General features: G+C 39.3%; 1 pseudogene across 1 annotated transcript; it reads right to left on the minus strand.

The window, feature by feature from the left end:
• Positions 1–6,823: 6,823 nt before the first annotated feature.
• On the minus strand, positions 6,824–7,254 carry LOC311616243 (large ribosomal subunit protein uL24-like; annotated as a pseudogene). Its single transcript has one exon. The product of its transcript is annotated as a large ribosomal subunit protein uL24-like (transcript).
• Positions 7,255–16,577: the final 9,323 nt, after the last annotated feature.

Below are 16,577 nucleotides of genomic sequence, written 5' to 3' on the forward strand. Positions count from 1 at the left end.
GAATACAAACATCACTGCACTGACACTGCACGTGGCTGCTCTTGGTGCTGATCTACTCTGTACCTTGTCTTTTATCCCTCCCATATTTGCCAAGTGTGAATGCTTCCCTGTGGATGACACAGCTTCTGTCTCTGAGCATTTACAGGCGGGATGTGGAGGCAGGACTGTGGGGAAGAGAGCTCTAGGGGAGTTCCAGAGCTGTTATTGAGTTGCGAGTATTGGTGGGATACACATTTTTTTGAAAATGACAGAAAATCCAACACAACTATGCTTAGATTAAAACAAAATAGACTTTATTTACATAGTTAAGTGTTCAGAAGAAGTTAGTCTCTTCAGGCTCAGCTTGATCCAGCACTCAATGTTATTCAAAAGTTCTATCATATCTACTTTCCGTGATGGCTCCATGCCTGGGGCGATTCTCCTGTGGCAGCAAATAGGGCTTTAGCACTCTCAGACTCTAAAGCACTGTGAGCTGGGGAAGAGTGTGTACCCCTGTGGAGGGTCATATTTTCATCCCTGAACCAATATGTGTGTGTGTTGGGGGGAGGAAAGGGAGGAGGGAAGAGGGGAAGCAGGGGTGTAGGGGGGGTGGTCACAGGATGTGCTGATAGGTTTAAGCCAGTCAGGGCCTGCTCCTGGAGTGGTATGGAGAGCTAAGCCCCCATAAACCACATGGTTATGAGTGGAAGAATTGTTTTTTCAAAGACAATATGTGGAATTTTGGCCTAAAATGTGGGACCTGGAGGATGGATTGCCAATGGCAGATGTTTGCTCCACTGAACCTTGAAGGCCGTGTGGGAACAGAGGGAAAAACTGTGGTGGGAAGGCTTGTCACTAGATGGGATACACAGCAGCACTCAGGCGCCAGGAGTGGCAGAGTGAAGCCTGGAGCCACCATCAACTACCTGATGTGGCCAGAGCTTCCCGGCGCCCCTGGCGGCACTGTGAGAGATGGTACTAGAGCCGATAAGGGAGGCCAGGCTGCGGGGTGAGGACTAACTCAGCAGCTGGTCAGGATTCAGGGGCAGGTGCTGAGCAAAATCAGTCCAGCAGACCCTTGAACAACCCGGGTTTGAACTGTGAGGGTCCACTAATAAGCAGGTGATTTTCAATAAACACAGTAAAGGCATAACATTTTTTTTCTATAGCTTACTTTTTTTTTTTTTTTTAATTTCAGAGAGAAATGGAGAGGCAGAGAAAGATAGAAACATCAGTGATGAGAGAACCACTGATAGGCTGCCTCCTACATGCCCCCTACCAGGGATTGAGCCCACAACCCTACATGTTCCCTTGACCGGAATCGAACCCGGGACCCCTCAGTCTGCAGACCGATGCTCCATCCACTGAGCCAAAACAGTCGGGGCTCTCCAACTTACTTTATTGTAAGAATACAATATATAATATATGTATAATATGAAATGTGTGTTAGTATTATAATTGACTATTATTGGTAAGGCTTCCTGTCAACAGTGGGCTATTACAGCGTTTTTCAACCGCTGTTCCGCGGCACACTAGTGTGCCGCGAGATGTTGCCTGGTGTGTCGTAGGTGCAGACAAGACAAGAATTTTATAATTTTTCACTATTTTGTTTACTTAATATTTCATAATAAAGTAATTATAAAATACTTTCTTTGTGTTTATTTGATTCCTATTCAAGAGAATTACTTTATATATAGTCAATATAGGCACAGAGTTAAATTTTTTAACATTTTCTAATGGTGGTGTGCCTCGTGATTTTTTTCATGAAACAAGTGTGCCTTTGCCCAAAAAAGGTTGAAAAACACTGGGCTATTAGTAAAGTTTTGGACGGGACTCAAAAGTTATACAAAGATTTCCGACTGTGAGGGAGGTTGGAGCCCCTACTCTGTGCACGGTTCAAGGGTCAGCTGTACTTTATGAGTTGCCCTGTGACTGGGGACTGAATGAATCAGAGAAGGGCAATCCCGGAAGGCCATGTAGTCTAGGCCAGAGTTGAATGTGTGCCTCACAGGGAGAGAGAAGAGGAATCGGTGCAAAAGCTCTATGTTCCTTTATCTCATCACCCTGCGCAATGAGCTTTCACTTTTGTTGACTTATGCAAAGGAGGGCGATGTCTTTTACTATCTCACTGGTTTCCAACAGAGATAATTCCCGAAAACTTTCAAAAGGGAAGACACTTCCTGTTGGGGAGCAGAAATAAACCGATTGCTACATGACGCACAATACAAATCTATCCCCTCAAATGGTTAAATTACTCTGAAGACTTTTCTAACTCACCAGCCAAGCTCCAGAGGCTGCCCTGGTCACACTTCCCATCCCCCGACCCCACAGAGCCTTTGGGCTCCACTGTCCCGTAACAGCATTACACGTCCACACCCCACCAACCACAAGACCTCTTCCTGTTGACTGAAATAATTTACTGTTCCCTCTCTCTCTTTCCCAAACTCCTCAACTTGGTTTCAAGCATCGTGAAAGGAGTTGGAGATAAGGAGATGAATCCCAGCTACACCTGAACCATAGGAGCTCCCGTCTCCCGGGGGGAGTGAGACAGCAAAAGCTGGGAGAGACCTCCGAATGGAACACAGTGGGAAGGGAGGTCAGCTCCAGCGGAAGACCAGGAAATGCTCTATCCGTGGGACACAGGAGCCTTACAGGACCCGGTGCTGGAGAAGGTGGGCATGGCGTGGAGAACACTTCCTGGGCAGGTAGATGTTTTAACAAGGGGAGGCCATGAAAACTTTGACTTCCTAAGTCTACACAGTAGTAGCCACTGCTTTTAGAGCAGGTGCAGAGGATCACTGCTGGGACCAAGTCCTCAAGGACAGGAGCTTTTTGTATGTTCTTATTTAATTCTTACTGTAGCGCTGTAGCAAAGACACAATACAAGAGCCCCAGCTTTACAGTAAAGGGAGGGTTAGCAGAGTGAGAGGCACACGGCTGGGAAGGGGGCAGAGAGTGGGCCTGTGAGATGGACTGGCTCACCCGCCTTTCACTCCACCGGGGTGCACAGCCACCCCTGCTCCCCGCGTGCGGTAACTCTGTCCTCTTGGAGTTGAATCAGACTGGAAATCTGGGTCTCCTCTTCTGCCCTCAGCTGTTTCGCTTCTTCACTTTATTTGCCAAAATCAGGCTGAGACCCCCCACACACACACTCACACAGCAATAGTGATGATTAATTTAAGGAGAAAGATATTTGGTATTAAAGATACAGGTTTATTATTATTAAGATAAGTCAAATAAGATTTGTTTCTTTCTCAAATGGAGTCATGTAGAATTATACCAAGAACAAGGAGTAACCTTGTACAAACTGAAACACTGATACTTAGTTATTTCTCTTAAAAATAAAAAATAATTTTAGCAGAAAAAAGTGTTTTTTAACATTCCTAGAACCTCTTAAAGCATTGCTTTACCCATATGACTTCCATGCTTAGCAAACTTCAATGATACACTGCTAACATCACCAAATTCACACTTTCAACTTGGAATGTCAGGCCCAGGATAATTTTACTACAGCCTCTATTTCCAGTTTTATTTCTAAGCTCTCTTATCCAGCCCCTGCAGAGTTCCTCCTTTTTTATCCGAGCTCACTTCTCTCCTTACCTTTAGCTTTGGTCCTACTTCCTCTGTGGAAACTGTTGCTATTGACAATCCTGTCTCTTTCAATCCTGTTGAAAATACTTGACAGAAATCCAAAGACTTCTAAGGATCAGCTTCCCTATTTTGCAGACGGTGGCAATGAATTCTTTCCAGTGAACTGTCTGCGATCTTCTCTGACCCTGTGAGGGAGCCTGCCTCCCCTCTCAATCTCTTATTAGATACAGAAGAGATAGTTCTAGTCTCATGAAGGATTTAGTTGGGTGGGCCATTTGGGAACCATCAAACCCTCACCTTGTTACCATATCAAAGTAGGATAATAAGATGCGATAATGGAAAGGTAGTGCATAAAAAAAAAAAAAAATCAAGGTAACCCTCCCCAATATCTTGTTTCATCCTATCCCTCACTAAAAACGCCAGGCCAGATGCTTACACCCCCCTTGAAGTCCAGGGAAGGAATGAGGCAGACAGGTGGGTCGGAGAGGTGGAAGGAGGTGGTGTGACTAAAGGAAGAGAGGAAGCTGAACACCAGAGCAGCATATTGCTGAGAAAGGTCACTCTGGAAGTCAGCCAAGAGTCACCCAAAAAAGGAATTTGAAAATTCCCTTTGATGGAGGAAACTAAGAAAATAAAGTCGTCTTCAAGTGCCGATTTAGGTGTTGTTTTTTTTTAGGTTTGTGACAGGCCAGGGGGGATGATACAGACAGAGCCTTTGCATTTCAGTAACATGTTTGCTAAAGGCTCCCTTGTAAAGAAAAAAAGGTGTGTGTGTGTGTGTGTGTGTGTGTGTGTGTGTGTGTGAAATCTGTGAAAGAACAAATTCTAGGTAGATCAGTTCCATCCAAATCAGGGGCTGTCTCTTATCCTGCAAGGAAGCCGAGGCTGAAAAACCATCTCCCAAATAATATTCCTATCAACTTTACACTTGGCACAAACAATAAGAGATTAGATATGTGAGCGAGGACAATTACAATTGTTTTGACAGGCTGACATCAATAAAATTAAATTTCGCATAGATAAATGTTAAGTTCCGTATTTAGGTTGTTTTCCCCCTGAGGTTGACATGGTTTGGTATGCAGGAGTATAGGAAGATGCTACTGGGAATTGTAGTTGTTCCTATGACAACTTTCCTATTTTAAAATCCATTTGAAATATTTTAAAATGCCATATATAATTATTTTATATTTTGTTCCTGTTAACTAATTAAAATATACAAAGTGTCGTTAGTTATTTCTGTTGAATCTCTCCTAGGGTGGCGTATTTCCTTGAGTGTCTTGTGATTTTATATGGATTACTAGAGGCCTGGTGCATGGATTTGTGTACTGGTGGGGTCCCTTGGCCTGGCCTATGCCTTTTCGCAATCCAGGACCCCTCAGGGAATGTCAGAGAGCTGGTTTCAGCTCGATCCCCACAGGCCAGGATGAGGACTGTATGCATATAAGATCTTTGGTTAATCTCTTCCTGCCCTTCACCCTTCCTCCTTTCCTCTGAGATTCATCAGTCTGTTTCATGTTTCCATGTCTGTGGTTTCTGCTCCTGCATTGAGGGTCTTCCCCCTGGTGGTCAGTGCACGTCATAGCTACCGGCCAGTTTACCAGTTGCTTAGGCATATATATATATATATATATATATATATATATATATATATATATATAGTTACATGTTCAATAAGTAGTCTACAAAGAAATGTTCTACAAAACAAATAAGAATAGAAATATAGGTTTGGGCCAAAGAATACTGCTCTGAATTGTTGAGTTTGTCTGGGTTAAACTGCATTAAATAACAGATTAGACAAGATAAGAGACAATTAGTGAATTGAGGAATAAAATTAAATAATTTACCTTGAATGTGGCACACAAAGACAAAGAGGTGAAAAATATAAAAGAACTAGTAGCACGTGCATGAAATTCATGCATGGGAGGTTCTCTCAGCTCAGCCTGTACCCTTTCCAATTGGGAACCCCTTGGGGGATGTCCAACGGTCACTAAAGCGGCAGTCAGACATCCCTCTCGCAATCCAGGACTGCTGGCTCCTAACCGTTCACCTGCCTGCCTTCCTGATCACCCCTAACACTCTGCCTGCCTGCCTGATTGCCCCTAACCCCTCTGCCTGCCTGCCTGCCTGCCTGGTTGCTCCCAACTGCCCTCCCATGCTGGCCTCTTCTCGCCCAGTCTCTCTTTATTTTTCTCAGCAGTCCTCCAGGCCTCCCTGCTTCTACCTCCCTGTCTCCCTCTTCCTCTTTGCAGGTTGTGGGGGGAGCGGGCGAGTAGGGCCAATGGGGGCTGCTCTACCCTCTGCCTGCCCTCCCTTCCACCCAGGCCTCTTCAGGCCCAGTCTGTTTTGCTTCTTCATTCTGAGAGAGGCTCCGAAAGTGAGCTGGGAAGAAGGGAAAGAAAGGGAGAAAAGGCTGTGAGCTGGTGGGCGCTGCGTATGTCTGTGAGTGTGTGCAGTTGTGAGTGAGTGTGAGTGCTGGCCCCGGCCCGCCTCCCCCGTCCTCATTTCCGCTGCCACAAATCCCCACCCACCAGTGCCTGCTATGCACGCAGCCTGGGCGTTAGGTCAAGTCTCTTGTTGTTGTGGATGTGACGGACCCAGGGTTTTTATATATTAGGATAATTAAAAGCATGGAAGATAAATCAAAAGATCTATTATATATCTAATATTAGTACAAAAAAACTGAGACTAAAGGGAATGTAATAAAGATAATAGGTGAAAAGATAATGGCTAATAATTTTCTATTATTAATAAAAGATGGCAATATATAGATATAGGCAGTAGCTTGTTTATCTAGCAAAGTAAGTAAAGAAAATTCATGTGTAGGCATTTCATGGCATAACTTCAGGACTCCATTAACAGCAACAAGATTGTATAAGCAGCCAGAGCTGAACAGAATAATAATAGTAAATGATAGAAGACTTGTCAGCAACATAAATCAGGAGACTTATATGTGTGGAACAATATCTTTAAAGAGGTGAGAGGAAATCACTATTAACCTAGAACTTTATATCTAAAAATCAAGGATGAAATAGACCCTTTTAGGCATATGGATCAGATATGTTTTTCCTACAAATAAATCTCCACCAATGGAACTCTTAAAGGATTTACAAAAAATACAAAGAAACCCATATAAAATTTGTGATATGCCAAAAGGAATGTAGAGCATAGAAATAAGTAAAGAATTATGCATTTAAACAATTTATAGATACATTTTAAGTTTTTAATGAAAGTTGTATCTAAGATTGTCTTACTCCTACATCTTCTCAATTGTTTCTTCTTGTATTTGCTCTTTTCCTTTTCCACTGGGTGATATTTGGCTTTAACTTCAAGGGTCTGTTTGCATCTCTGTCCAGCTGTAGACTAGTGATAACCAGCTTGCTGGGGTGAATGCCCGCATGGAAAGTTGTACTGCTAGTTTTCTCCTGTTTCACTCTGTCAATGTAGATGATGTATTTCTTCCTGTAAACCTGAACTGCTTTACCAATTTGCTGCCCTTTGTAAATGTCCTCGAACAACCTGAACTTCATCACTCTTTTGGATGGGTGTGCATCGAATATCGTACTTCTGTCTCAGCTCTCTGGAAAGAGGAGAAGACATCATCTTCCCGAGAATGTGGGAAGGTGCACTGAAATGTCTTTTATGGTTCTTGCTCCAGTCAGAAGTCACAATGGGATTGAACTTCATTTTGACATCTTGACCCCTCTCCCTGGCTGATGCTCAGCCACCAAAAGAGTATGGGGAGCTCAAGATCGAGAGCCTCCATGCCTGTGAATGGATGGCTCCAGATTACACATGCTTTCTCATCAAATACTTGCCCTAAACACATTTATATTTTTAATTTTTAAAAATAAATTTAAACTACATATGTTATATGAAATGAAAATGATTTCTTATGTATGGCCTTGAAAATGAGGTAGATGGAAATAGACTGTACGTAGGGAGTTTATGATTGAGAATTTGAGGGTTCTAAGGTCTGATTATTCAGGCAAGAAGAAAAATTACAATTATTGATTAATCATAGAACTTCTTAAGTATATAACTTCCAAACTAATAATAAAAAGGTGGACTAACAGTAATAGTAAAAACCATACAAAGTTGAAACAGAGAGGCAATAAAAGAAAGAAAAACTTTAAGAAGAATGAGTGGAAATTGCAAAGTGAGATCATAGTAACACGACTAAATATATCATTAATTCCCCCAAATTGGAAATGTATAATACTTAACTCCCTATAAAAGAAATTGTCAAATTTGAAAAAGAAAAAAAAATGTTTTGTTGTTTATGAGAAAGGCCTAAAATATAAGGACATGAAAAGTTGAAAGTAAAAAAAGACAAAAGAAAGATATTCCCCAAAAAATAGTAAGCAAAAGAACACTGGCAGAAAAATACAGACTTTGGGAAAAAAACAATGAGGGGTAAAAGTGGTTAATACCAAATTATAAAAATTAATTGCCCAAGAAGATAAAGCAATTATAAACTTGTATGTTCCTCAAAATAGTTATAGCAAAATATTTGTAGATTTATGAAAGGATAGAGAATTTCAAGATAATTCACTATTATTATTTGACCAGACTAAAAAATTAATTATTGCTATTTATAAGAGCAGCAATTTAAATAAAAAGGCAAAATACAAAAAAGCTGTAAAAGAATACAAAAAAATATAGACATCCCAACAGTAACAAAATCAAAGCAAATGTAGCTATATTAAAAATCTAATACCAGGCAAAAGATTCTTTAAGAAATGAGGTATTACCATAGATAATAAATGACATGTCATAGTAACACATCAACAGGAAGACATGACAATTCTAAATATGTATGAACCTAATGACACAGTTTGAAAATATAAGGCAAAAGTTTATAGACTAAAAAAAGAAATAGAAAAATTTGCAATAATAATTTTAGATTTCAATACACCTATCTCAGTAACTGATAGAATAGCAGCAAAAAATTAGTAAGTATATAAAAGATTTGGGCCACACTAGCAATGAACTTGACTTAATTGATTTAAAGAATACTATGCACAGCCATGACAAAAATATCCACTTTTTAAAAGTACACATTGAATATTCATCAAAATAGACAAGATCTGGGCTATAAAACAAGTCTCATTAAATTTCAAAAACTGAAATCATGCAGCGTATGATCTCTGACCACAATTAAATTAAATTAGAAAATAGTAGCCAGAATATTTCTATAAATTCCTAAGTATTTGAAAATTAAGCAACACACATATAAATAACCAATATATTAATAAAAAAACACATAATGGAAACCACAAAATATTTTAAACTGAATGAGAATATGATTCAACATATTTAACATTTGTAGGATGATGCTAAAGCAGAATTTAGAGAATTATTTATAGCTCTAAATTTAAATATTACACAAGACAAGAAGAATTGTTGAAGAATCAATGGTCTAAACCTCTACTTCAAGAAACTAAAATATGCACAATAAATTTAACTGAAGAAAGGAGAGGGTGAAAATCATAAAAATAAAAAATTTAAGGACACATTAAACAAATATAAAATAAAGACAAGATCCGTCTGGTAAATTATAATGAGAAAAAGAGATATACTATATATCCTATAGAAATTAAAAAGAGATTATTATAAAAAACTTCATTCAATTTAGATTAAATTTACTAAAAAACATGACAAACAATTGATCCAAGAGAAAATAAAACTCTAAATAGCTCTATATGTATTAAAGATATTTAATCTATAATTAAAAATCTCTTCACACAGAAAATTAGAGTTCTAAATGCCTTCAATTTTTCCAAACACTTTAGAAAGAAATAATACCAGTATTACATAAATTCTTTTAGAAAATAAAAAAGAGGAAACAATTCCTAATTTATTAATGACTTTTATACCGCATAACTTTTATACCAAAACTTGATCAAGTTATACAAGAAAAATTATATCAAGCTATTTCATGAACAATAATGTAAAAATCCTTAAAAAATATTGGCACTCAAATACAATAATATAGAGAAAAGATATTGCATTATGAAGTTTACTAGTATTCTAGTAATGCAAGTTTGTATTACCTTTTGAAAATCAATGTAATTTATCACAGTTACAAAATAAGGGAGAAAATCTATATGCTTATCATAATAGATGCATAGTAAGCATTTTCTTTAATCCAAAACACACTAAAGATACAAATTCTTAGCAAACTAGAAATAGAAGGAATTGCCCTTTACCTAATCAAGCATATCTACTAAAAGCCTACAACTAGCATCATTTTTTGGTGAAATATTAAACAATTTTCCTCAAGGTTGGGAAGAAAATAGAAATGACTACTCTTCAATTCTAATCAATACCACACTAGGAGTCTTACTTAATAAGAAAATAAAATATTACTATAATAAGAAAATTAAAAATATAAGATTGGAAAGAAAGGACTAAACCTGTCAGTTTTCATAAAAATAGGAAGAAAAGAATTCACAAACTTTTCAAATCCCAGAGTTCATTTAGTGGCTATTCTGGATATAAGATCAATATAAAAATTAAAATTTTCTATACTAATAACAAATAGGTAAAAAATTGGGTTGAACAAAAATTATTTAAAATTGCACCAAACAAACCTATCAAATGCAAGTACCTAAGGATATATATTTTAATAGAATAAAAATGTGGAAAGCCTCTACATGGAAAACTTCAAATTGAGTTCATGAATTGAAAGACTTGATACTGTTAAATTGTCAATTCTCAACAAAATGATTCAATTCAATTCTCAACAAAATGATTCAATTCAAAATCAATTCAATCTCAATAGAAATTCCAGCACATTTTATTAAATGTGGAAGGTGCTAACTCTGATTCTAAAATCGTATGTGGGAATACAAAGTGCCAAGAATAATTAAAGCAATATTGAAGATTAATAAGCTGGATACTTCCCATTCTAGATATAAAGACTTATGCAGCTACTAGAGGCCCAATGCATGAAATTTGTAATGAGTAGGGTGCCTACCCACCCCCCTCAACCTCAGTGCCCCCACCAGGCCCCTCCTGCTGGCCCATGATCCCCTGTCTGCCCCTCAGCCTTGCTCCAGCCGCCACCACTCCCACATGCTGGCCCTGCTTGTGCTCACTGACGCATGGAGCCATTGGGCCAGCACCAGCAGTGGGTGTGAGTGGGGGCTGCTGCCCTGATCACCCTTCAGGAGCGGGGGGAAGTGGAGAAGCCCTCAGGGGTAATGGGGGCCGGCAGCCACTGCTCACACCCTCTGATGGAACTGAGTCATAAGGGCTGGAGCCAGCAGCAGGTACAAATGGGGCTGGGGGTGGCAGCAGGGGCAAGCGCTGGGTGGGAATGTGGCACGCTGGAGCAAAGATTTTCAGTAACACCAGAGGTTTGGCCTGCCTTGGTCTGACACACCTCCCCTCCCCACCTACTCCACCATCCTGCAGTGGTCCATGCCCACCATGTTCTGCACTCTGCTGCCTGCTGCTGAGACTTGCCATGTTCTGCGCGTGCCCCCTGGTGGTCAGCGCATGTCATAGTGAGCGGTTGAGCAGCCTTAGCATATCATTAGCATATCATGTTTTGATTAGTTGGTTGTTCTGCCCTTTGGTCTATTTGCATATTACCCTTTTAATATATAGGATATTAATTAAGATAACATGACAATTGTGCAAGAATAAAAAATGATTTAGAATTTAAAGTCAAGAAATACCAGCATAATCTTAAAGCAAAGCAATCTAACATATAAATAGTGACCTGATTTACTAACAAAGCACAACTCTAATTCAGTGGAGAAAGGTGGTATCTATAATAATAAAAGTTAATATGCAAATTGACCGAACAGCCGAACAGTGGGATGACCATCCAAATGACCTTCTGGACTAAGCCAAGGCTGTGAGTCCTGAGGCAGCCAGAGCTGTGAGGGCCTACCTTTGCACGATTTTTGAATTTTGTGCATCAGGCCTCTATAATAGTTTATAATAAATGGTGCTATGTCAATTGTGATCTTGGTATTGTTACATGTGTGTACAGATATAGAAAATTTCATCTAAATATACATAACATTTGTGTAATTTATTGAATAAAAACAACCCAGTAAAAATTAGTGACTTACAAAATGAATAAGCATGGCATTCTTCAAGAAGAATAAGGTGAGGGGAAAGAGCCCTACCAGACATCAAGACTTACTATAAAGCTGTGTAATGAGGGCTGTGTGGGGATAGACAATTCAGTTAGAATGGACCAGAATACAGAGAACAGAAATAAATCCTCACATATCCAGAAATTTGTTTTGCAGATCACTGGAAAAGAATGAATTCTTCAGGAAATTGTGCTGGGACAGTTGGTATCTACAGAAAACAAAAGTGATTTCTACCTCACTTCCTACAAAAACATAAGTCTCTTCCTGCCCCATGGAAGACAAAAACTTTGAAAATTTCAAAATCAAAATTTAGAAAAATAATTACTGATGGCTGTGGAAGATTTATTAAATAAAATATAGGCACGTCTAATCGTATAAGAAAAGATAGAAAACATGACTGCACTGAAATTTAAAACTTTTCTGTTCATTGAAAGGCATCAGTGAAAAAGAAAAGACAAGCCACAGAGTGGATTAATAGAATAGTTTTATTGATTGCAACACATGCAATAAAAAAAACACAGTATCTGGAATATATTAAAAATTTATTCAAATAAAAAAAGGAAAGAAAAGTAACTAGCAGAAAGGGTGATGAAGAGCCATTTCACGGAAGAGGTCATACTAATGAAGAAAAAATACTAAACTTCATAAGTTTAGTCAGAGAAATGCAAGTTAAGATCACATGAGATAAATTTATATGTACCAGATGGGCAAAATTTGCAGTCTGAAAATACCTAGCCAAGTGTTAGCAAAAAATGTGGACAACTACTGTTAGGAATATAAAGTGTCCAGCCACTTTGGAAGACAATCTGGCAAAATCATGCACATGTGAACAATTTTTCTTCATAGCCCCACAATTATATATATTTTTAACATATCCTATATAATAAAGAGGTAATATGCAAATTGACCCTAACACCCTCACACAAGATGGCCATTCCCATGTGGTCAAAGATGGCTGCCACAAGATAGCCAGCAGGGGAGGGTAGTTGTGGGCGATCAGGCCAGCAGGGGAAGGCAGTTGGAAGCAATCAGGCCAGCAGGGGAGCATTTAGGCATTGATCAGGCTGGCAGGGGAATGGTTAGGGGGTGATCAGGCTGGCAGGCAGGCAAGTGGTTGGGAGCCAGCAGTCCCGGATTGTGAGAGGGATGTCCAACTGTCAGTTTAGACCTGATCCCACAGTCGCACATCATCTGAGGGGTCCCAGATTGGAGAGTTTGCAGGCTGGGCTGAGGAACACCCCCTCCCCCCCAGTGCACAAATTTCATGCACCAGGCCTCTAGTACTCTATATAAAAGTTCTTGTGCCCTAAAAGAACTTTCCAAGAATGTTCATAAAAGCATTGTGCATGTTAGCAACACACTGAAAACATTAATGTTCACTAAAAGAAGAATGGATAAAAATAAAATATGACATATTCACACAACAGCATTGTGCAATAGTGAAAATAAACTAGAGTTACATGCAAAATAAATAAATAAATAAATAAATAAATCATGGGGGTGGAAGCAAGTATTAGAAACTAAACACACTGTTTTAATAACCTTATGTTTATTCACATGCAAAACTAAACAATAGATTATTCATTGATATATCTGTATATAATAAAACTATTTAAAAGCAAGAGAATGGTAAATAGAAAATCCAGGACCATAGAAGGAACATTCATGTAGGTTAATGACTAGTGGTAATATCCTTCTTATTTTTGCTTCATGATTTACATATGTGTCACTTATTATTTGGTATGTATCAAATATGACATATACTATAAATGTGATGTGATAGAATTGCTACCTGTAGGGTTAAATTTCTGCCACTAAGTACAAGGTGACCGAGGACAGACTTTGGAGCGACCCTGTGGCTTCTAACCCGACTTTCCCACTTACCAGCCTCCTGACCTTGAGAAAATTACTGAAGGGCCCTGTGCCTCAGTTTTCATATCTGTAAAAGGGGGATGATAAAAGAACCTATGTATTTATTGGGACAATTGTGCAGATTAAAGGCATTTATATATGTAAAGCTCTTGGAATAGTGCCTGGTATGTGACAGCCTTGTGACCACCCTCTTGTTCATCACTGTGGGGGGCCAGATACACAAACCCTCTTTGTGTTCCTGTATTTATTTGCACAATGACATAATAGGATTATTGTGAAATAATATATACAAAGCAAATGTCATTGTACAAAGCGCCCAGCAGATATTCAGTAGCTAAAGTGTAACGGGAATATTTTGATTCAGTCTCATGGATTTCCTATAGTTGGTTTTGAAATTGAAGAATTAGTCACATGGTAAAGAACTAAAGATGCTAACCCTTGAGATGATTTATGTAGTGAAGCAAAGACATTCTTTTAATGTGTAGTTAGACACGGCATGTACTAGATTTTCTCTGAGCACTCCTGTTGGGATTCAGTTTGAAATCCTGTTCTGATATCTTTTTAAATATTTTATGAAATAACATTATGTGATTATAATAACAATTTTGAAATTGTGAGAAGATCTCTAACCCTATCTATTCAGAAATAAGCACTTTTCTCAGTTTAATGCTGTGTCTTCTAGTGCTTTTCCGACACTTGACAAAATGAAATAGAGATTACACAATTGTGGAAGAGTAGATGATGAAAGAAAGGAATTCTGTGCTTAAGAAAGTAATGATTATGGTAGCCATTGGCTGCTAACTCAGCATTACTGACTTTATGCCATCTTGCCTTCACAAGCAACCTGGAGGTAGCTGGACACCAGGTGCTGGCCAGGTAGTAACTCAGGAGCCTGGAATGCTTCACCTTGTCCCATGAGTTCTTTCCCCTCCCATTTGGATAGAGATGAAACCATTTTGGATCACTTCATGGAAACACAAGGGTTCTTTTTTTTTTTAAGACACCTGAAAACTTAATTTTTACAGACCCTCAGTAACCACCAGTTGGATTTCCAACAGCTTTTGGGAGCTGTCAAGTTCAAGGTAGTCTGTAACTCATCTCATTTTAGCCCTCCCTTTTGTAGTTGAACCACACAAGTCAGAGCCCACACTGCCCTTGGGCGTATAGTATAGCCTTTGTCAATGTTAAATTTAATTTGTGCCACTAACAGTGAGGACACAAAGCTTGCTGAACTTTACTTCACCTGTGTTCAGTACAGTCAGCCTTAGCAAACCCAATGAGTTCAGCAACATTATTCTACCAATATCTAGGCCAGCTCTGCCGATTAAAAACATTATACACTTGACACCTCTTAAGATGTAACTGTTTTATCATCTATTCTGTCTCCTGTACATCTTGAATGGAAGACTATATATCAATTACCAATCCACTAGGTATAGGTCAACATTAAGAGGTTATCATCAACAACAGACATTTATTGAGTGCCTATTGTGTGCAAGGCACTATACTAGGCATGAGGCTACAAAGATAAAGGAGAAACAGTTCCTGCTCTCAAAGAGCTTACAATCTAATTAGACTAACAGGACACATACGTAAGAAGATAGAGCAACCCAAGGTAGTATATAACATTAGAGCTCTAAGTAGAAACAAACAGGAGTGCAACACTTTTTTTTTTTTTTTTTTTTTTTGCATTTTCATATTGGTTCAATACCCTGAGTTGGTGGGGATGAGTGAGCCAGAATAGAGGGGGTACTCCTGTTCATGTTTGAATCTTACAGGCACTCTACCACCTCTCTCCATTCCAAATTATCTGTTGGCATTGCTAGGACCTAGGCAATGAGTTCACTTTCCCTCCAAGGCTTTAGCATCACAGTTCTTTTTTTTGAGGTGGCCTTTCGATAGGGTGACTCAGTATCCTGTTTGCCTAGGAGTGTCCTGATTTTAGTACCAGGAGTCCGTGTCTTGATCCTCCTTCCCTCTCCTGCTCCTCTGGGAAACCAGGATGGTATTTCAAAGACCCTTGTCTTGTAGCCAGATATAATCCTCTCACCTAAAATGGTCATGGCATGATCCATCCCAAACGTGTTCCTATGATAGGTCTCTAGTTTAAAAATCTACAAGGGAGTCTTCAACAGCCCCCAAAGACTGCTGGTTTAAGAGCACACTGCGGACAACAAAAAGCCTACCATGAGACAATGATAGCAACAAAACGAAATGAGGTTTAAGAGAGAAGCAGTGAAGATGGAAGAAGTAATGTGGTCAGGTATGAAATCTGCAGGTGTATAGTCACCTGGTAATTCAGTGAGAGAGAACAGAGACTCTTCTCTCAGATTAGGTCTATTGGATAATCTCAGTCATCACCCCCTTGGAAGCCAGGGTATATTTCTGAAATGAGGCCATGCCTACATGAGGATATATATTTGGTTTATTGTAAATAGGTATTTAAATGTTTAAATAACAGTATTTTAGACCTAACAGAATTTCAACGTTTCCTTCCACTTTTATGTAGCATTCATTTAGCTTCAAAATCAAGATTTTTAATCCATGAGGAGTTTTTTTAATTTAAAAAACTATAGAGGACCAGTGCATAAAATTCATGCACAGGTGGGGTCCCTAGGCCTGGCGAGAGATCAGGGCCAATTGGGGCTTTCCAGCTGCTGGCCACAGCCTTCCTTCCTGCTGTGGCCGGGATCTTCCTTTGTTCCATGCTGTCCCCCTGGTGGTCAGCTCACGTCATGTTGAGCAATGGGACCCCTGGTCTCCTGGTTGAACTCTCAAGGGGACATTTTGCATAGTAGCCTTTTATATATATAGATGTAATAGTCAGCCACTGTGGCTCAGTGGTTGAGCATCAACCTGTGAACCAGAAGGTTATGGTTCGATTCCCGGTCAGCGCATATATCCAGGTTGTGGGCTTGGTCTCCAGTGGAGGAAATTGGGGGTGCAGGAGGCAGCCAATTAATGACTCTCTCATCATTGATGTTTCTATTCCTCTCTCTCCCTCTCCCTTCCTCTCTGAAA

This window comes from Pipistrellus hanaki (genome assembly GCF_964339955.1).
Source record: "Pipistrellus hanaki genome assembly, chromosome: 2".
Classification (NCBI taxonomy): domain Eukaryota; kingdom Metazoa; phylum Chordata; class Mammalia; order Chiroptera; family Vespertilionidae; genus Pipistrellus; species Pipistrellus hanaki.